General features: G+C 39.7%; 1 protein-coding gene across 3 annotated transcripts in view; it reads left to right on the top strand.

Annotated features, from left to right (window-relative positions):
• The first annotated feature begins 228 nt into the window (after nucleotides 1–228).
• Nucleotides 229–21,802, top strand: part of SPOP (speckle type BTB/POZ protein) — a 65,478-nt gene continuing 43,904 nt past the window's right edge. Inside the window, exon 1 of one of the 3 annotated variants that reach the window (XM_059147913.1) lies at nucleotides 229–417. The gene's annotated coding sequence lies outside the window, so the exon portion shown is untranslated. Of the gene's footprint in view, nucleotides 418–18,675; nucleotides 18,696–21,802 lie in introns of those variants that run through there. The other 2 variants (XM_059147912.1, XM_059147914.1) reach the window with 2 other exon arrangements.

The raw sequence follows: 21,802 nt of genomic DNA, 5'->3' as shown, positions 1-21,802 counted from the left end.
CCGCATAGCCTGCCGCGCCGGGCGTGCAACCCCCTCCGTGTTCCCGCCTCTTTCTAGTCAAGCCCCTCCTTCCCCTCAAATCCCCCGGTCCAGTGGAGCCGGCGGGACGCACGCGCAGTAAGGGAGGTAGGCAGAGTCTTGAGGAAGAGGGAGGAGGGGCAGGAGAACTCAGGGAGGGGAGAAGAGGGGCGGAGGCCGCGCGGGGTGGGGCCCGGCGGGTACGCGCTCGCTGCGTCTACGTGCTGACGCCATGACGCCCCGGCCGGTGTGTGTCGGTGTGTGTGTGTGTGTGTGAGTGTGCGCGTTCCGAGTGTGTGTGTATTTGTGTATCGGCGGTCCCGCAGGTCCCGGATGTTGCGGACAGTATGAAGCGAGCGCAGGGGGACGGGGACCAGCAGCTGTCGCCGCCGTTCTCAGGTGAGTGGGGGGAGGAGAGTCAAGGGAGAGGGTTGTCCTGTGGGAGTGTGGGGGGGCGCCTCCCTTAAGAGGTGACTGACCCCCAACTCCCCCCGCCCCCCCCCCCCCCCGCCACTCACATACTCTTCTCTGTTCCATATCCCACATCCTGGGTTACGTGGCCTGGGAATGCCAGAGCCTAATCAGCCGTTCCTTCCCCAATCCCAAGCATTCAGGAGACACAAATGCGCCCCCTGCCTTCAGCCCCCCCATCGTTTTCCCAGCCCCATCCCCCTTGCCAAATAGTGAGCTGTCGCCTGCGGCGAGATGGGTGACTGCGCATGCGCGAGTGTGAAAGAGCTAGGGGTGCTTGTTCGCTGCCCCCGGGGCGCATGCGCATCGCTGTGTTGCAGGGACCTGCGGGATAAAGAGCCCCTTGACCACGCGCCCGCCTTCTTCGCAGACAGTGGGCTGCCAGATAGTGCGCCTGTTGCTCTTATCCTAAAGGGAGCGTTTAAATTATTTGACGGACCTACTGACAAGGCAGCATTTGCATCTGATGTTGCCCTAGAGACTCCCAGGCTACTAACGCCTTCCAGAGCCAACGTGCCCCACGCTGACCCTTCTTTTGAAACTGTCACTGCAACTTCTAGTTCCAGGATTACTTTTCTTTCCTCCCACAGTCATGGTGTACTTGTAATACAAGCATCCTCTAAACTTAGAAGTAGGTGCCCCAACCCATTCAGTTATTCTGGCAGGGGATTTTGGTGGCTTTTCTAAGGAGGACTAAGGGTCACAAAAAAGAAAGTAAGGACTACCTTTTAGTAAAATTCTCAACTGCCTTTGTAGAACTAGATATGGTGGAGATAGAGAACACAGTGTAAGGCTTAGAGCAGTACCTGTAAATCAAGACATCAGGGTTCTCTCCTCTGTAGCCCTCCTGCTTTGTGTGACCTATTTGCCTCTTTTTTTGTGAAAGATCTTCCTTTAAAAAAAAAAAGAAACAAAACTTCCTTAGCACTTTCGTTTTAGCTGTACATTATTGATGCTCTGTGAATATCACACGAAAACAAAAGCAATCTGAAACTACTAGTTGGGGATAACTTACCCCGTGTTTTTAACTTTAAGCAGTGGGAGTGATGTTTCTTGCCCATTTGCAAATAATGAAGAGCAGTATAAAATAAGGAACTCTAAAGTACAGTATTATTTCAGTGATCCAGGACGTAGGTTTTCAGCTGGCAGATTTTTCATGGTCCTTAATTTGCTGCTATATGGTCACTCTTGGATACTTGGATGCTTCTTCCCTCTGACATCAGAACAGGGTGAGGAGATGATAAATTCTTACAGGCAGAAGGTTTACTTAATAGCAATGAAATGAATAACTGAATTGTTGGGGGTGGGGGCAGCTTTTTGTTTTTCAGTTATCTTTGACAAACCGGTTTCCTATCTGGATAACTGGGGATGGGTAATATTTTATTTTCTATTTTCTTCCCTTTGTGTTCTTTCTTTGGTATTCTAGCAACGCTTTTTTGGCTGCCATTCTTAACTGTAGAACCTTATGTTTTGGGGCCTTAAAGTGTGTGTGTGTGTGTATATATATATATATATATTTTTTTTTTTTTTTCCGCCTCCCCTTTTAACCCTGGCCTTTGCATGTTTCAGCTGTCTTTTGTGCTGTTTTCTGTTGCCATGGTTACTTTGGGACCCAAGAGATGACACAGAAGCAGCACAGGAATTTGGTGGGGTGCATATATCATCCCGTTTCCTGGAAAGAGCTGGAGACTTATCTTGTTTTCCTTGTGTGAAGACTGAGGAGTATAAAGTTACTGGGACAGCTTCACACTTAGGGTGGGGATGGTTGGTGTCTGTTGGAGCTTTGGTGACTTCCGGTAGAGCTCTTCATAGTGGTTAGTGAACTGGAAGATGTTCAGTGTTGCCTGTGTCCAGACTTGCATCAGGTTCTGGTAAAAATCTTGAAAGAAATAAATAGCCATTTTTCAGGAGGTTTCTGTCATGTGTGGTGCTTTGTTTTTATCTGGAAGCGTTTCATTTGGTTGAATTTACTGACGCCTTATTCAAAAATTGTTATGGTGTGAAGGCATGACTGCCTTTAGGATTAGGAGGAGTATCATTAATTTGTATTGGTGCAAAGCCATGTTTCAAAAGGCTCTTTAAAATGGGTAACACATGGGGCACCTGGGTGGCGCAGTTAGTTAAGCTTCCCACTCTTGGTTTTGGCTCAGTTCAGTTGTCTCAGGGTTCTGAGATCAAGTACCCCATGGGGCCCTGCACTTAACTCAGAGTCTGCTGAAGACTCTCTCCATTTCTCTCTCCCCACCTTGCGCTCTCTCTCTCTAAAGTAAATAAATATTTTAAAAAATAAGATGGGTAACACACATGAAACAAAATTCAAAAGGTACACAGGAAGAGAAGAATCTGCTTCTCTGTCTTCTTTTCCTCCATCTAGTTAAACCCTCTGCAAAGTAAACTGTTGTGACCCTTATATTGTTTACCCTTCCAGAGATAGTCAGTGCTTTTATAAGCATATACAACTTTTAAGTTTTTGTTTTTATTCACTGTTTTACACAAATGGTAAGATACTGTAGCCATTATTCTGCACTTCGCTTTTGTCACTTAGTAAATCTTGGCCATCATTCCATACAGTCATAGAAAACCTCTTCCTTTTTGAAAGATGACAGATACTGCCTTGTACAGATGTACCATCATTCAGCCAGCTCTTATCATTGGATACTTAGGTTGTTTCCAGCGCTACAACTAATTCCTTGTATGCGCTTTTTAGGTACATGGGTATCTTTTGGGTAAATTCCTAGCAGAAGTGCGGGATCAGAGGATGTATACATTTTTAATGTTGTTAGATACTGCTGAATTGCTTGCCATAGAGGTTGTATGAATTTATATTCCTGCCAGGAGTTGTGTGAGTCTGCCTTTTTTCTTCACCAGCACTGTATTATCAAAGTGTTTTTTTTTTCTTTGTACAGTCTTTTATCTAAGATTTTAAGTTCATTATGTAGCTCATTAAGCTTCATTATACCCAAGAGTTGTGGATAAATACTGTCTGTTGCAGATGGGAGTGGTGGTTCAAGATAGTGTTCCACTAAAGAGTAATGTCATGAGAATAAAGTTACAGGTCTGAATAACACAGCAAATCCATGACACGCCTCAGAAGACATGTAAAACTTATGCTTCCTTGAACTCCTAGATGCTGTTTTCTCTGCAAAATTCTGTAAACCCATAAGCGATGTTTTAGGATCTCCTTTTGATAGCTTTGACTCAAAGTTGTTTGTACAAGCGAACTGCCATTCTGTTGAGGAGATGAAAAAGCTAACCCAGTTAGTTAGAGGTGCTTTACTGGGTGCTTTCATAAGATATTGGTACTAGTACTTTTTAAAAGTCTCCTAGATTGTAGACTGTTTCACTGTGAGTTGTGAGGAAATGGAAAATAACTTAAAAATGCCTGGGCCTGAAGGAGCTCGCTGTCTTGTTAGAAAACCAAATCTACTGCATATGTGAAATAGTAATGAATACTTAGAATGAGAACGCATTTCACTGTGTTTCATGTTGAGAGGACTTTGTAAGAGAGTGATAAGGTTTAGAGGAGAGTTCCTTTTGGAGGTCTTCCTGGAGGAAGTGCATTTTGAGCCCTTCTCCACTCTGCCTTTTACAACTGTTTGTGTAAAAAATTTTAAACATACAGAAAAATTCAAAGAATAGTACAGTTATCACCTTTATACCAATTATCCCTTAGATTCCATAGTGTCCATTTTGCTGTATTTACTTTACATATATATGTGCACTTGTGTTTATATATATAATGTGTAAATTTTTATATTGTAGACATCATGACATCTTAATACTTTCATACTTTAAATACTTTAGATGCATCTTTTTAAAGAGATTGTTTTGCTTAATTGTTCTTAGAATACATTGTCTTAGTTAAGGCAATTAACAGTAATTTCCTAAAACTATCTAATATCCAGTTAATGTTCAGATTTTTCTCCAGACATGTATCTTTAGTCTTTTTAAATTTAGAGCAGTTTATTTAGAAGCCACAAGAAATTGCCTTTATGAAGAGACCAAGCCTTTGTCTTACTGAATATATCACTTCTAGAATTTTCTGATTGTTTCTTCACAGTTTCATTTAATTGGTTCCTTTATGCTTGTATTTCCTATAAACTGGCATTTAAGTCTATGGTCTGATTAGATTCAGATTAAATACTTTGGTAAGAATTCTTCATAGGTATTGCTCTGTACCTCCCATTGGGTCACAATAAGAGAAATAATGTCATAATATCCCATTATTAATGATGTTTGTTTGTTTGATCATTTGTTTAAAGTGATAAATACCAAATCTCCAGTGTAGACATTTCTTCCCCTTTGTAGTTCGAGAGTAATCTGTAGAGTGGTGACACTTTGGAACTATGCTATTCCACTATTCCAGCAGTCTGTCACCTAATGATAGGGATCCTTGTCTGAACCAGTTGTTTCTTTGGTTGTTGCAAAGTGCTAATTTGCCAATTCTGCTGTCCCTTTTACATTGATTAGCCTTTAGTCTTTTGTAAAGATTTCCTTTATCAGTTAGGAATAATTATAATTTCTATCAAAAGTTAGATAAATTCTTAATTTTCCTTTTAACAATATCCTGAGTAAGTGGATGGTATAATAATCCCTTCTAATGGTGGCAAATGAATTGTTTCTTTTTCTCACTTTCTTTGTTTTATTATCATTGTAGATTCAGGACCTTAATTTATTCTACATGTTACCAACAATTATAGACATTTTTTGAAGCCCAGAATATTCCATATTTGGCATGTGCAGACGTTTTAAGCTTGATGTATGAGTGCTTCCTTGCCCTTTGGTACAAGCAGTTCCTGCCTCACTTTGTGTTTTTCCTGTTCTAGTTGTGGAACCATCTGTATGTGTGTGTGTGTGTGTGTGTGTGTGTGTGTGTGTAAGAGAGAGAGAGATACATACACGTCTGTGTGTATACACCCATATGTAGGATTTATATGTATATCACATCTTCCCTTTTATTATGTTGTTCATCATGGAACTTCTGGAGCCAACATCTAAAAACTGAAGGTGCCTTTATTCTAACACAATGCACCTAGTGTTTGACTTACCTCTGTGCCACTGACATTGTTGGATTCTGGGTCTTAGACCTCACGGATTTCGTGTTTTGAATACTCTTTGTGAAAGACTTGTAGTACCTCTGAAGACAGCATTGCTTCCTCTCACCTCCGCAGTGTAAGTTTAGCTGGGAATTTCTTCTCTCATGAGCAGCCTGGCTTTTTTTCCAAGATGAAAGGTATACAAAATGGAATTTAGAGATGAAAATTGTGTTTATGAGCTTTCTTGGAGACGTAGGGTTTGAGTGTTCTGTAAAAGCATCTTAGTATGTTCATGCACAAGTGTGTGTTTCTTTCCTTCCTTTTCCTCGTTTCTACACAGTTCTCCACACAATTAGAGCATTATGTAAAATTATGCTGTGATAGCATATTCTTTTCATTATCACTAGATTTTCATCGTAAAAAAAAGGAATGAGACAAATTATTCTTAATTAGAGAAATTTTTCAGATAGGCCATGAACTCTGATATCTAACTGTCTTAACTCAGGGTCTGGAATAGTGCTGAATCCTGTGGATTTCTGTCATGTACTGTAGACTCAGGAGAAATGTTGGCACATCTACCGTGTTTTCTTAAAAATCCATCGCACTAATGAAGGTTAATGCAAACAAAAGGTGCAGTAGAACTGCATTCTAAAGCTGGTTTTAGGGCTCGGACTAATTCCTGTCTTAGTAGAAAATGTTTTATTAGACTCCTACCGTGTAGTGGTGTTTTGAGTAATCTTACTGATATCAAGTTACTCGGGGCCTGATAATAACAGTATTATAATATGTATCTGAAATTCTGTTTATTTTTGTTTTTTCTACTATCTTGTCATATTTACTTCCAGGCTTGAGGAGGTTATTTTCAACCTGGTTTCAGGACAATACTGGCTCCATATTAAATTCTGGTTGTGTATTCAGGGTGGTTTTTTTGCGTGTTTGTTTGCAGGCCTGGTGAATCACTCTGAAAGGCTATGCTGACACATTTGCCACTAAGATCCAATAGCTTCTTTTGTTTTTGACAAGCTCCCATTATAGGAAAAAAGATTCTGAAGTTTAATCTCTCCGGGAAATGCCTGGGCCTTCATTCTTACAAACTGTAGTCACGTTTTAATAGAATTGGCAGGAGTTGCCTAGCTGCTCTGTGTGGCAAAGCTGGTCCTGCCGCTTGGGGAGAGCTGGGAGCAGACCTCAGAGTGGGAGTTAAACATTCAGACAGTAACCCTTACTTGACTGTGAAGACCTTTCTTCTTGACTGTTTGTTTCTAAGAAGCTCTTGGCACAAATCTTTCTACTGAGGCACTAGCTACATTAGAGAAGGGCTTGCAGTAGTTCTCTGGAAAGCCTCTAATTCTCTTCTCTAGTATATCTGTCTGTCTGTAAGAAAAATGTGTGTAATCATTCAGCTCCTTAATTTAAGGTTTACACATTTGTTGGTATGTTGAATCAGGTACTGTTTTCTGTTTTTCTCGTTTTGATTACTTAGTTACTTAATATGAGTGGAGTCATGTGGTATTTGTCCTTTTGTATCTGGCTTATATCCCATAGCGTCCTGTGTTTGAGGTTCATCTGTGTTCTAGCACGTGTCAGAATTTCCTTCCTTTTTAAGACTGAATAATATTCCGCTCTGCGCATACCCCCCATTTTGTTTGTTCATCTGTTCATCGGTGTTCTCTGCGTTGCTTCCGCCTTTTGGCCACTGTGAATCCTGCCGCTCTGAGCATGGGTTCTCGGCTAGCTTTTTGAGATCTTGTTTTCAGTTCTTCTGGATCTATACCCAGAAGTGGAATTGCTGAATCATATGGTATTTCTATTTTTAATTTCTTTGAGGAACTGTCTTACCATTGGATGTAATGGCTGCATCATTTTACATTTGTACCAGCAGTGCACGGGGGCTCCAGCTGCTCTACGTCCTTACCAACTCTTATTATTTTCTGGTGGTATTTTTGATAGTAGCCAGCCCAAGAGCCAAGAGTGTATTTAAAATTCTTTTTACCTCTACTTTTTTTTTTTTTTTTTAAGATTTTATTTATTTGACAGAGAGAGATCACATGTAGGCATAGAGGCAGGCAGAGAGAGAGGAAGAAGCAGGCTTCCTGCCATGCAGGGCTCGATCCCAGGACCCTGAGATCATGACCTGAGCCGAAGACAGAGGCTTAACACAATGGGCCACCCAGGCACCCTTAATTTTATCTTTTATTGATACTAATTTTTAAACTTTAACAGAGTCAGGTTTATTATATTTTTCCATTACCATGTGTGTTTTTGTGTCTTAATGAAGAAATCCTCCTCTATACTGAGGTAACAGTTATGTCTTATATTCCCCAGCATCATGTACCGAACAGTCATGTTTGCTCCTTACGACTTTATAATGCCATTTACATGTTTCTGTGCTCCCTGTTCTGTAATGTTAGTCTGTTTGCCTATCTCCTACTGGTATGACACTGCCTTAATTATCTTAGCTTTGTAATTGTTCATATGTAGTAGGGCAAGTCTCTACTTTGTTCTTTTTCTGTTCATCAGCCTCCCTGAAAAACTGTCAGGCTAGTATATTTTAATGAAGCCATTTGCTGTCTAAAATGTATTGACATGATATATAATGGCCTTCTCCAGAATAAAACAAAACAAAAAACAACAAACCAAGCTTCCTTTAATCTAACAGCTGACCATTAAGCTTGTCTCTTGTTCCGAATAAGGCTCTAATTTCCATTCAGGTTTTAGTTTTGTTGGAGTGATTTTCATTTTATGTGGGAATATGATCTTCAAATGAAGGAGAACTTTCATTATAATACAGTGTCTCAGATAAGGACACGGAATAAAACACTCATGGTAACAGTATTGAAGTTCTGTAGTGTTAAGGCTTTCTTGGTCATAAGGAAAAGAAACCTATTTAAAGTAACATATAAAAGATTTTTCCAAAAGAAATAGTTGTAGAAGAATCCAAGGAGAAGCTGAACAACAAGACCTTAGAAAGGGCTGGAATCAAAACAGTTCCAAGAACGTCAGCAGTAAGACTTCATGGACTCTAGTGTTCTGCCGTAAATAGCCCTCAGTATCCATGAGGCTTAACTCAGATTCCCAAATGATATCTGACTTGGCCAGTCTAAAGCATGATTTTCCCTGGACCAGATGTCTGCCCTAGGTTCAACTCTGGTTGAGGATGGGGAAAGGAAGATTTGCTCCAAACAGCAATCTTGGCAGTGGCTGGAATCAGAGACAGATTCTCTTAGAGCAATGGTTCTCAAACTTTCTCGTCTCGTGGCTCTATACTTTAAAAAAATTTTGAGGACCATAAGAGCTTTTGTTTATGTGGTTTATATCTATTGATATTTACCAAACTAGAAACTAAAGTAAAAAACAGTTTAAGGGGTGCCTGGGTGGCTCAGTGGGTTAAGGCCTCTGCCTTTGGCTCAGGTCATGATCCCAGGGTCCTGGGCTCGAGCCCCGCATCAGGCTCTCTGCTCAGTGGGGAGCCTGCCTCTCCCTCTCTGCCTGCCTTTCTGCCTACTTGTGATTTCTGTCTGTCAAAAAAATAAAAAAATCTTAAAAAAAACCAAAACAGTTTAAAAAAGTTAATTACCTAGGGGTGCCTTGGTGGCTAAGTTGGTTAAACATGCAACTCTTGGTTTCGGCTCAGGTCATGATCTCAGGTCAGCTCTGCACTCAATGGGGAGTCTGCTTGAGATTCTCTCCCTCAGCTTCCGCCCCCTTGCGAGCATGCACTCTTTCACTCTCTCTGTCTCTCCAAAATAAATAAATAATTACCTAAAAAAAACTTTCTCGTGTTAACATAAATATCTTTATGAAAAATAAGTTTTCATAAACTTAGAGAAATATGGCTTTTTTTTTTACACTTTTGCAAATCTCCTAAATATCTGTCTTAAGAGAAGATGGATTTTTATATCTGCTTGTGGATTCAGTCTGATGTGATTGATAGTTTTGATTGAAGTATTTGAAGAAAATATAACCACAAGGGATATGTAGTTGGAAAAGGGAGGAGAATTTTCAGACAGTTGTGCGTATTCTCTGTCTCTGATACTACACCAAAACTTGACAAAAGTTAAGTTGCAGTGTGGGAACTAAAATCATTGATGTTACTGTTACATTAAAATCCATTCATCTGTCTTGCCCTTTGAATGGGTTTTTTACCCATTTGTGATTTGATAATATGCATTTGGTGTTTGGGAAATATTGGTTCATTGAGTTAAGCAAATTTTGCAAATGGCACATTTCATAATGCAATATAAAAAAACCACGTTAGGGGCTCCCAGGTGGCTCAGTCAGTTAAGACTGACTCTTGATCTCAGCTCAAGTGTTGCTCCCAGGGTCATGATTCAAGCCCTGAATTGGACTCCATGCTGGACATGGACACTGCTTTAAAAACAAAACAAAACAAAAAAAACCAAATGCAAAAAAACACGTTAGTTAATATCATCAGTCATCAGGAAAGTCTGTAAGTATTGGGAATCTGTCATGCAGCTACAAGATTTTCAGAATTCTAATTTTTGGTTAAAAGCTTCAACTTTATCATGAAAATTTATTGCTTCATCAAAAACATTCTTAAGTGAAACTGACTTAAAAAAAAAATCGCCAGGATATGATAGTGAAGGACACTGGACTCTAGTACAGTTTGATGCCATTACCTTGATTTATGCTAAAGCACCAGTAGTTTTACCCATTGTTGATTTTGTACCACTAGTGCAAATGTCAATGTAGTGAAAAAGGCAGAAGATTTCTTAGTATTGTGAAAATAGTTTCAACTTTATGGACTCCTTGAGACAGACCTCCAGGGATCTGTGGACTACATTTTGGGAACCACAGCCTTATGAGAGGATGTGGGTAGGGAAACAAAGGCCTGTTACTTGAAATACAAGTGTTTCGTGGTAGGATTTTACAGCATTGCTACTACTGTTCGTCGCCATCTTTTAACATGATGTGGAAATGAATGGAATACTTTAAAAGTTTCAGATTTCTTGTTGAACAGAAACGTTTTCCTAGTCATGATCATTTTCAAACAGCAGAGTTTAAGGTATCCAGATTTTTCAGTCAGATACTCTTTCAAATATGTAATAATCTTAAGATAACCCATTTTAATATATTTTATGGGATTTCTGTCCTGGTGGTAGCACGTGCAGCTTAACATATTTTTTCAAGCAGTTGAATACATTAAAAAATTTGAGATCCAAAAATTTGGGAAGATCTTGTCTCAGCAGAAAAGCCAGAGAAGGGGAGGTTAAGGCTGGGAATCTGCTGTTCCAGCTTTAATATCTTTTGGTTATTAATGGTCTTGCTAAAGAGAACCGCTGTATCCCCATCTCCTATCCCCATTTAAATATGCTTTATGATAGAGATAGGAGTAGTGGTATTAACTGACTTCATTTCAAGAAATACCTACTGAATAACTACAAACAAAAGGTTTTGTGAAAAGTGAGGAAGGGGTATGTGGTGAAATGAGTGGAGAATTAAACCACTATTACATATTTTGGTGTTTATAAGAGGAAGGGGATCATTTAGTTGGGGAAGTTGGGGTGGGAGTCAGGACTGTCTTCGTGAAGGTTACCTTTGAGCTGGGGTTTGAAGGGTAGGTATTTTGAAGGCTGGAATTTTGATTGGCAGAGATGGAAAGGGGATTTAGGCAGAAGGAATGTCATGAGCAAAAATGCGGAGGTGGGGAAATGCGGTGTTTGTTAGTATAGGGTGTGTACTGGAAATAATGAACAGTGCAGTGTAGCTGAAGCAAAAGATGCCTGAGAGAATAGGAGATAAGATAGGAGAGAAATCGGCCCTGATCATGGAAGGTCTTCTATCAACACCAGACTGTTAGGCTTTAACGTGGTAAGTGATGGAGAGACTTTGAAAGATTTTGATTGGAAAAGTAACACATCAATGTGTGCTTTCAGAAAATGTATTCAACCTCATTCATTAATTCATTTGTTAACTGTTTCTTGAAAATAGTTACTCTGTGCCACTAAGCACGAAAAAGTGTCTATAATAGCAAACCAAATAGAAAATCCCTATTTTTTTTCTTTCCTATTTTTTTTTAATTTTTTATTTTTTATAAACATATATTTTTATCCCCGGGGGTACAGGTCTGTGAATCACCAGGTTTACATACTTCACAGCACTCACCAAAGCACATGCCCTCCCCAGTGTCCATAACCCCATCCCCCTTCTCTCAACCCCCCTCCTCCCATCAACCCTCAGTTTGTTTTGTGAGATTAAGAGTCACTTATGGTTTGTCTCCCTCCCAATCCCATCTTGTTTCATTGATTCTTCTCCTACCCACTTAAGCCCCCATGTTGCATCACCACTTCCTCATATCAGGGAGATCATGTGATAGTTGTCTTTCTCTGCTTGACTTATTTCACTAAGCATGATACACTCTAGTTCCATCCATGTTGTCGCAAATGGGCAAGATTTCATTTCTTTTGATGGCTGCATAGTATTCCATTGTGTATATATACCACATCTTCTTTATCCATTCATCTGTTGATGGACATTTAGGTTCTTTCCATAGTTTGGCTATAGTGGACATTGCTGCTATAAACATTTGGGTGCACCTGTCCCTTTGGATCACTACGTTTGTATCTTTAGGGTAAATACCCAGTAGTGCAATTGCTGGGTCATAGGGCAGTTCTATTTTCAACATTTTGAGGAACCTCCATGCTGTTTTCCAGAGTGGTTGCACCAGCTTGGAATTTTTATGGAATTTCCTATTTTTATGGAATTTCCAGTCTAAAAAAGGAGCATCAACAAATAAACACAAATGTAATGACAAATTATTAATGAAGGAAAGGAATAAATTCCTATCGGGGAATAATGGGATACTTCAGTTTAGTTGGAGGAATCTGGGAAGGCCTTGCTGGGGAAGTTAAATACTACCTGAGTGCCTCCCTTGGGCCAGATGCTGTTTTAGGTACTGGGGATATATAAAGGAATAAAAGAGACAAAAATCCCAGCTCTCATGAAGTGCATATTTAGGCAGTAAATAAGATAAATAAATTATATGATATGTTTGAAGTTGGTATGTCCCAAGGAGGAAAATAAAGCCCAAGAAACAGATAGGGTGTGTTGGGATGGATGTGGATTCCACAGTTTTAAGTGGAATAGCCGTGGAAAGTCTTCCTAAAGCACTACAAAGTTGATATTTGAGTAAATATCTATAGAACCTAAGGAGTGAACCAGAGCAAAGGCAGACGCCATGAGTGATGTTCAAGGACAGGAGGGAGGCCAGCATGGCTGGAGTTGAGGGAGCAAGGGGGAAAGTAGCTGAAGTGGGTTCAGAGAGGCTAGTGGTCCAGAACCTGCAGAGTGGTGGTTCTCGCCCAGAGCTGCGTGTTCTCATTACCCGAGGAGCTTTTACAAATCCCAGTGCCTGGGCTGCCCCTCATGCCACTGGAATTAAGAATCTTTGCAGGTGGGACTCAGTGGCAGAGGCAATGAAGAAAAGGAGATGGATTTGAGAAGTATGTTAAAGAAAGAATCCATTTAATTATAGATTGCATGTGGGGGTTGAGGAAGAAGAGTGTCAAGACTGACTCCCGGCTTTCTGGCTCAAGCAGTTGGATGTGGAGAGGTGCCGCTTACGGAGATGGGAGTGGGAGATAAGAATGGGAGGGGGAGGTGTGGGATTTGGAGAGAAGATCAGAAATCAGGAGTTCAATTTTAGACATGTTAAATTTGAGATGCGAACATGGCTAAGTATAAATACGTTAAGTAGGCAGATCTATGAGTGGGGCTTGAAGTGAAGTCAGACCTTGAGGTAATAAATTTGTATATCATGTGCTTATGATGATCTTCAAAGCATCTAAATGACATCACATAGGATAGATTTGATGGAAAGAGCTGGAGGTGTGGAAACTGGTTCCCCTGTTCCAGCAAGCTGCACAGGGATTGGTGCTAGTGTGAACTGGGATCGTGGCGGTGGGACTAGAGAAGAGAAAAGAGAGTAAGTTGGAGACTTGAGGCCCTGGGGAGCCTGTAAGGAGTGGGGGCGGACAGTAGGCCAGGAACGCAAGACAGCTTTGAGATAGCAAGCCTGGGTGAATGATCGGTCTGTTAGCAGATATGAAATAGTCAGGAGGAGCTGCTTTGGAAAAAAAGATAGTGTTTGGCTTTGCATGTATTGACATTTAGGAGAGGCTGCCTGGCAGGCAGTGAATCTATTGCACTGGGTTTTCGAAGAGCAGATGAGGTTTGAAAGATAGATCTAGGTCTCATTTATATAAAATTGATTCACCGTGGGAGCGGCAAACTTTATGAAAATAAACATCCAAAGTCTCTATCATAACCTGTTAGGTCCTTTGTGATGTGGTTCTTGCCGGTTTCGTGTACGGTATTTTCCTTTGTTTACCATGATCAAGCTGCCCTGGCTTTCTTTTTATTTTTCCAATATATCCAGCTAAGTCCTCCTTCAGAGCTTTTGCACTTTTTCATCTTAACTCTTCTTTTCCCCTTGGAAGAGGGAATAGGAGTTCAGAGAAACAACTTCAGAAGTTGGTATCTGGGGAGTAAAGAATAGTCCAAGAGATCCTTGCTTCGGTAGAGAGTGTGGATGAGAATCTGAAGTAGAATAGTGACAGGAGCCACAGACTGTTGCAATTCTGTCCACACAAAGACACCGAGGACCGTTTTGGTCTTAGTGCTCCCCAGGACTCAAATCTGTTGACCAGAAAGGCTCAGTCAGGGATACTCCCCCTCCAAGTTGGTGCTCTGATGATGGAGTGGTGGTGGAGGTGATGGTCGACCTTTGGAATATAACTCAACTTGGTGATAACCTGACTCATAGCCCTCCTGTCACCACTTAGGGAAATGTCCTCTGCGTAGGTGAGAAGCTTCCTTTTTGAAAGCTGCTGGTAAATTATTACAGAAACTTTTGGCTTGAAGAAACAACATGGAAACAGCAGGGAAATGAACTGCATGTTGACCCTGGTGGCTTGTTAGGGACTACTTCTCTTCACAAGCTGGTGCATCACTCAAGTGGTGGTGACAGCAATAAATGTGAGTAACGCACTATGTAGTCCTTAAAACGATATGTGTGTGATTGCAAAATCTATGCTATATTTTTATTCAGAATGAAAAGATTTCCTTTTTCTGATTTTAAAATAATAGAAAAAAAAAAGAAAAACTTAAAACATCACATGCCACTAAAAATAATCTTTTAAAATAACTACATAGAATTCCTCTACAGAGTTTTGTTATACGAATGCATCATTATTTGTCAATTCCCTACAAATGAACTTCCTTTTTCTCCAGTTTTTGCTTGTAAATTATGCTCTGATGAGCATCCTAATACATAAATATTTATACACTGATCAGATTGATTCATTAGGATGGATTCTCAAAATGGAAATGGGATTTTTGTGTTAAAGGGTCTGCATTGTTCCATTTTTTCCTAATTATTCTTCAGATATTCTTATAGTTGCAAAGATATTTAAGCAGCATTAAAGAACATTTTAATGAAGGAAAGAATCTATTATTCTGTCAGCCATTTCCCCCTTTCCATCTGATATGTTGTTTTGTTTCTTAAGTACCTATCCTTAGGTCTCACTAGACCTACCTAAAAAGAATTTGGGGGTAGGGAGAGACATACACAGAATTACAGTGCTGGGCATCCTACATTAATTATCAAGTAAGGGATTCTAAGTAACCTTTGTTAACTGCCAAGAAAGTAACAATGAGTATGATAGGAATTCGGAGGGAGCTAGGGTGATCAGGAAAGGCTTCAAGGCAAGATAGAACTTGACCTGGATCTAGAAGGGCAATATTCAAGTAAGAGGTAGGAGAATATTCCTGGCTTTCAGAATCGTATGACCAGATTTGAAGAAGGCACATGACTGTGTGTATGAGCTGACACACAGGCTTACAGCCTAACCGACAGACTAATTGGCGAGAAGCCTTCGTGTGGTGGTATAGTGGAGAAGCTTGTATGGGAGTTCAGTTATATTCCAGAGGACTGATTTTATTCTTAGCACATCTGAAGTTGTTCAGTATAGAACTGGGAGATAGAGCAGATACATAGATGTGGCCCAATTTAAACTGAATGCATTAAAGTCTCTTTCTTACAAGAAGTGTAGGAGAATGTTATTTATTTATGTAAGTGCATTATTTAAATAATGAACTTTCTATAGATCTTTAAAGTTCTCATCCCAAGGAAAAAAATCTTTGTAACATGTGTCATTATTCACTTTAACATTGTGGTGATCATTTTGTTGTATTACACATATATTAAATCATAATGCACCTAAAGCTAATACAATGTTATATGTCAATTATATAATAAATAAATAAAGAGGTGAACTTCCTAGTACTTAAATATTTATTATGTGGTTTCACAGATATGTTGTAACTTCTGTGGATCTCGGTTTCTTCTATAGACTCAAAGAGGTTAGATAGGGTGGTCGCTGAAATACTTTCTGGTGCGGAGGTTGATATGGAACCTTTCAAGAAAACCTGGGTTTTACGACAGATTGGCCTGCAGTTAGGCTGGTACCTGCTTCTAGCTCCTCAGGCACAATAATGCACCCCCACGTCTGTGAGAGCAAAAATCTTCAGTTGGATGATTGTCTCCTGGCTCCCCAGTTCTAGAATGATTCACCTGTGGGAATTCAGTTGTTCTCACCTTTTATTTCTGAATGACATTTAGAGATTTTCATTTGAAAGAATTTTATGGCTAAGATTGAGCCTTAAGAGGATGCTGTGAGGTTGAGAGGAGTTATTATATAATAATAATCAGTTTTAAATGATCTTCCTGTTATCCATAGGAATTTATTTCATGCTGGCCTCCTCCTTTTATTTTGAATTCATTCCCATGATGACTTTAATGTATGGCCATGCTGTGTAAATATATTTTATTATTAGGTTAGCCCAGATACAATTTTGGATATCAATCTATAGGAAGATTACATAATACATTCCAAAGTAAAATATTAAAGATTTGTTTTTTACTCTCTGTTTTGAATTACTTGTGCCACTTTTTACCCCCTTTTGTATGGATAATTGAGAACTGACTAGTACTTTTTTAACTCAGACTCTATTTAAAGTGCACAATTATCACAGGGTGTTGTGTGGAAGTGTTGAATCACTATGTTGTACACTTGAAACTAATATAACAGTGTGGGCTAAATTCAGTGGGATTAAAATAAAAACTTCATAAAGTGCACAGTCAGGTTCATAGCTAATCAGTGGCATACTTTAAAGTGTCTCTCACCTAGCATCATATTCTTTTCACTGAACTGTACTGCCTTTGAACAGAATGTTGTGTTTTAGAAAGAACCAATGTAAGATGTCATAAGGTGACCAACTAGCTCTTCTTCTTCTTTTTTTTTTAAAGATTTTATTTATTTATTTGAGAGAGAGAGAGAGGTCACAGGTAGGCAGAGAGGCAGGCAGAGAGAGAGGGGGAAACAGACTCCCCACTGAGCAGAGAGCCTGATGTGGGCCTCAATCCCAGACCCTGAGATCATGACCTGAGCCGAAGGCAGAGGCTTAACCCACTGAGCCACCCAGGCGCCCAGACCAACTAGCTCTTCTGACAAGCCCTCTCAGGATGCTTTGGTTGGGGTGGGGCCTTCAGGATTCAGAGTACATTCTAAAGTTTTGCAAGTGAACTGTTTCTTCAGTTTCATGAGAGTTGATTGGCCTCAGGGAAAAGTGCTACACAAACTCACAAGGGGGGGACAGATAAACCAGCACACCATTTTATCTGTCTATCTATCTATCTATATCTGTTTATTCATTCATTCATTCATTTATTTATTTATGGGGGTGGTGAAGTGCAGAGGGAGAAAGAGAATCTTAAGCAGACTCTATTCCCTGCGCAGAGCCCAGCATGGGGCTGGATCTCAGGACCCTGAGATCATGACCTGAGCTGAAATCAAGAGTCCCTTAACGTTGAACTGACTGAGTTCCTCAGAAACTCAGTTCCCCAAGAATGCCATTTTACTAATTTTCACTGAAGGGTGGTCTAACGTACATAGAAAATGTATGTCTGCTCAGTCCATTCCCCTTCTAGTGTCAGGATATTATTAGCAAAAGCTAACAATTGCTAATGTTTACCGAGGACTCACTGTGTTCCAGGCCCTGCTCTAAGCATTTTACATGTATATAAGTCATTTGATCTTCATAGTAACCTTATGAAGGAAGTATTCTTACCTGTATTTTACAGGTGAGGAGTCTGAGGCACAGAGGTTTTTTTTTTTTTAATAACTTGCCTGAGATCATGCAGCTTGTAAATACTGTGTTGTATTAAGCAGAAGATCACTTGTTAAGTGTAGAATCTTAGCAAAGTAAAAATCCTTGAGGCCATTTTATCTGAATCATGATACAGTCACTCATTCCTTTTTCACTTATTAAGCACCTACTATTTGCTGGGCACTGCCTAGACACCAGGCTTGCCAAGGTGAATATCACAGTTGAGTGCTGCCCTCTTGGGACTCAGAGTCTAGTGAGAAAGGCAGGTAATTACAGAAGCAAGAGATTTACACATTGAAAATGGGGAGGAGGAAGCATTTAAATACAACTTGGAGAGATTAGTCGTTTACAAAGGGGAAAGAAAGGCATTCTGGATGGAGGAAATAAATACTTTGCGCAAAGATGTGCCAAGCACTAGCTTACTCTGCAGGAATGAAACAAGAAAGTGTTATACTAATTAGGGTAATACTGCAGTCTAATAATGTCCTGAACGAATTAAGCTGTTGGTTGTGGGGATCAAGAGAAACAGATGGGTTTGAAATATATTTCTGAGGTAAAATTGACAAGACTAATTTTGGGGTCGGGAAGTGGAGGTGCAGTGAGAGTGAGTGGGGAGTTACGGCTAACTCCAGCATATCTGGTTTGAGCACTTGGGTGATTGGTAGGATCATACAAGATAATCGGGTTTTGGGGGAGGAGGATAGGATTCCGTTTTGGATCTGCTGAGTTTAAGATGCCTGTGAGATAGGCGCTTGATGCGTAGTAGCAGGAAGTTGGTTTGCAGTAGAGATAGGCACGTACATGGTGACTGAAGCTGTGGGAATTAACGAAACGGGGACAATTGTAGTGATTTGGGATTGGCTAGAAGGCAAGAGCAAAAGTGGACAGGGCCAGTATTCCTCTATTTTCAGTAAATCCTTGTTTAAATTTTTAGGTCCTGTTTTGTCTGCTTTTGACTTGATAGAAATCTTGTCTTTTGAAGTAAGTGCTTTAAGTAATTCTTTTATTTATGGTTGTCTTAAAATTTACATAAAAACTTTTGTATTTTGATTGCAGTGGTCTTACACATGAATTTTGTTAAAATTCACAAGAGTGTACACAAAAAGATTAATTTTATTGCATATAAAAACTGTAAAAAAAAAAGTACATCCAGAGTTTGGACCCCCCCCCCCCATTTTTAAGATTTTGTTTATTTATTTGTCAGAGAGAGAGAGTGCACTCAAAAACAGGCAGAGCAGCAGGCAGAGGGAGAATCAGCCTCCTCGCTGAGCAAGGAGCCTGATACAGAACTTGATCCTGGGACCTTGGGATCATGACCTGAGCTGAAGGCAGATGCTTAACCAATTGAGCCATCCAGGTGCCCCCGTTTGGATCCTTTTAATAGGATCTGGTTAAAGCTTCTTATAATGCCAAAACCTCATTTTAACAAATTTTTCTAAACTTAGTCTCCAGTTCCTTAACCAAGCTCACAAGTACTAAAATGGGTGGATTTAAATTTATTTCTTCTTCTCTTATCACTACTTGAAGGCAGAGAGGCAAGAAAAGATCTGAAGAGTCTACAGACTGCATGGTGAGCACTGTGCCGACACCAGTCTCCCCCTACCTTCCCTCCCTACAAATTGTGAATGATTTCACTGTAAATATCTATAGTCCTTTTTAAAACAATTTTTTCGTTTTGAATAATTTTTCATCTCCAAGTATTATAGATATTAAAGTAGAGATCATAATTTCATTCTAGAATAAAGAATTAGGATAACAGGGGGCGCCTGGGTGGCTCAGTAGGTTAAGCCTCTGCCTTCGGCTCCGGTCATGATCTCAGAGTCCCACATCAGGTTCCCTGCTCGGCAGGGAGCTTGCTTCCCTCTCTCCCTCTGCCTGCCTTTCTGCCTACTTATGATATCTCTCTCTCTTTCTCTGTCAAATAAATAAATAAAATCTTAAAAAAAAAAAAAGAAAGAATTAGGATAACTATCATGTTTATTGCCAACTAGGAAGATGTTTTGAATTAGCTAAATTAACATCACTTGTGAAAAGTCAGTTTATAGACATGAGATACTTACAGAAGTGATTGAGTTAATTGTAAATTATGTGGAAGTCTCAAGGACATTGGACGTCAGATTTTCACAATTTATTACACAACAGTAGAAAACTACGATACCTCCCTTCCCCCACAGGACAGTGCCTTGGCTGCTGTGCCTTGTATAGAGGATGTATTCATTCAAAACTGATACAATGGAAAAAAATTCAAACTACCTACTTTTGGAAGTTATTTGTATTTCGTGATCTGATTGGATAAACTTTTGTGGCAAGGATGGGCAGTAACCAATAAATGCGTACTTGGTTTCCCAGACTGTCTGTAGCCAATCATAAGCCATTGCTTTCTTTTAGGTCATAGTAGTCTGCCATTCAACATAGCAACTCAACCCAAATACTGCTTTAGTTTGTTCTTGACAGTATGTGCAAGCTCAGTATTAAATTGAATGTCTTTGGATTTGGTTTTTGGATTAGTTTCAAGTAGTCATTTGTTTTTCTGTCCTTGATTCATTGCCACTTAATACCAATCTGAAATCCAAGAAACAGATTCTTATGTGTCTTGGAAACAGTAGATTGCAGTGAAGGACGTAATTATTTTGTCCCATTCTGAGATCTGCTTCTTTAATTATGTGAATAGAATATTTGTTTTTGTTTGTTTTATAATTTTTATTTGAAAACTCTTAATCTAGAATTTTTACCTATTAAGCTGTGGACTTCAGTCTGGTAGCTGGGACATCGAACTCCATTAGGTAGAATTTGCCAGCTTTGAGAAGATTTTAATTTTTCTACAGCTGCCGTCTTAAAGGGCCTACCCAAATCATAAGCCTTACAGGTAAGGGCTTCTTCATTAGTGGCAGAATTTGTGGGCCTCTTAAGTGATTTTTTGATAATATCATAGGACCCTTGCCAGGCACTTTTTCCGTTTGACTTTGCCTCCCATTTAGTTCAACTTCCCCTTCCTTTCCCAGTTGATGCCTCATTGGATACCCAGAACTATCTGCTCCGAGTCCAGTGTCTGGAGTTGGGCTCCATTGATCATTTATGATGTAGTCAGAGCAAGGGCTGAGAAAACCACCCTCCCCCCCCAACTCTCATTTTGAAAGAAATGCTTCTGTCTTTCAATGTAGGATGTGCTGGGCTTGGTTAGTTTTGTGTGTAGGTGTATGTAAGGTTGGCCTTGATTCTGAGGGCTTCCGATTGATGCTTAAGATTGTGAGGCTTTGTTTGTGTCTTTTTTAGTGATCCCCTGACAATATAAGAACCTGGGGGCAGTTTTTTGGAGAGATTTAGTGTTGGGTGTGGTTGGTTTACTTGGGTGAGGAAAGGAAAAATGTGTTGGGAATAATCTCATAGTAGGTGTTCCTAAATTGTATTTTCCCAGTGTTCTTACAAAATTAGAGGGAGCTCCTGCTGAAAGCAAAACATACAGCATTACATATACTGCATTTCCCTGATACTAAAGTAAAAAAAGGTTGTTATTTTTGTTTTGTTTTGTTTTACATATCAGTGTAACCCTAACATATTTTTGTTTTTCCTCCAAAATGTGATAGCATACTGCCAGTGAAGATGTAATGCTGATATTAAATTATAGGAAAGTAAAATAAGATCTTTTGAATATATTTATTTTGTTCTTAGAAACTCATATGCTACCCCCATACACACACGTATACACACACAAACACTCTTGAGAGTCACCTGATGTTTACATGGTCCTTTGTGAATACGTCCTGTTAAACTAAGATAATTGTCCAAGTGAATAACACTTTAAAAATACATCAAGAGTTGCTTCCTATGTGCTTCATTAACAGTTTTATCACCTCTGGATCATATCTATCCCATTTAATTTGGGGATAAATTGCTGAACTCTTTGGGATCCTTTGCCAGTGACAAAGATAAGGAACTAAATTGACTTCTGTGTTGATAAACCTCTCTGGGTGAAAATAGCCAGGTTATATGTGAAGGAATTTAGCGGTACATGTTATTAAATTCACATTCCGATCTAAAAACCATGTGTTCTTGGGATTCACGTAGACTCTGCAGTATAAGTTGCTTAC

The sequence above is a fragment of the Mustela lutreola genome, chromosome 15, assembly GCF_030435805.1.
Source record: "Mustela lutreola isolate mMusLut2 chromosome 15, mMusLut2.pri, whole genome shotgun sequence".
NCBI lineage: Eukaryota > Metazoa > Chordata > Mammalia > Carnivora > Mustelidae > Mustela > Mustela lutreola.
The sequence above is the reverse complement of the archived record's forward strand: the minus strand, read 5'-3'. Positions and strand labels throughout refer to the sequence as shown.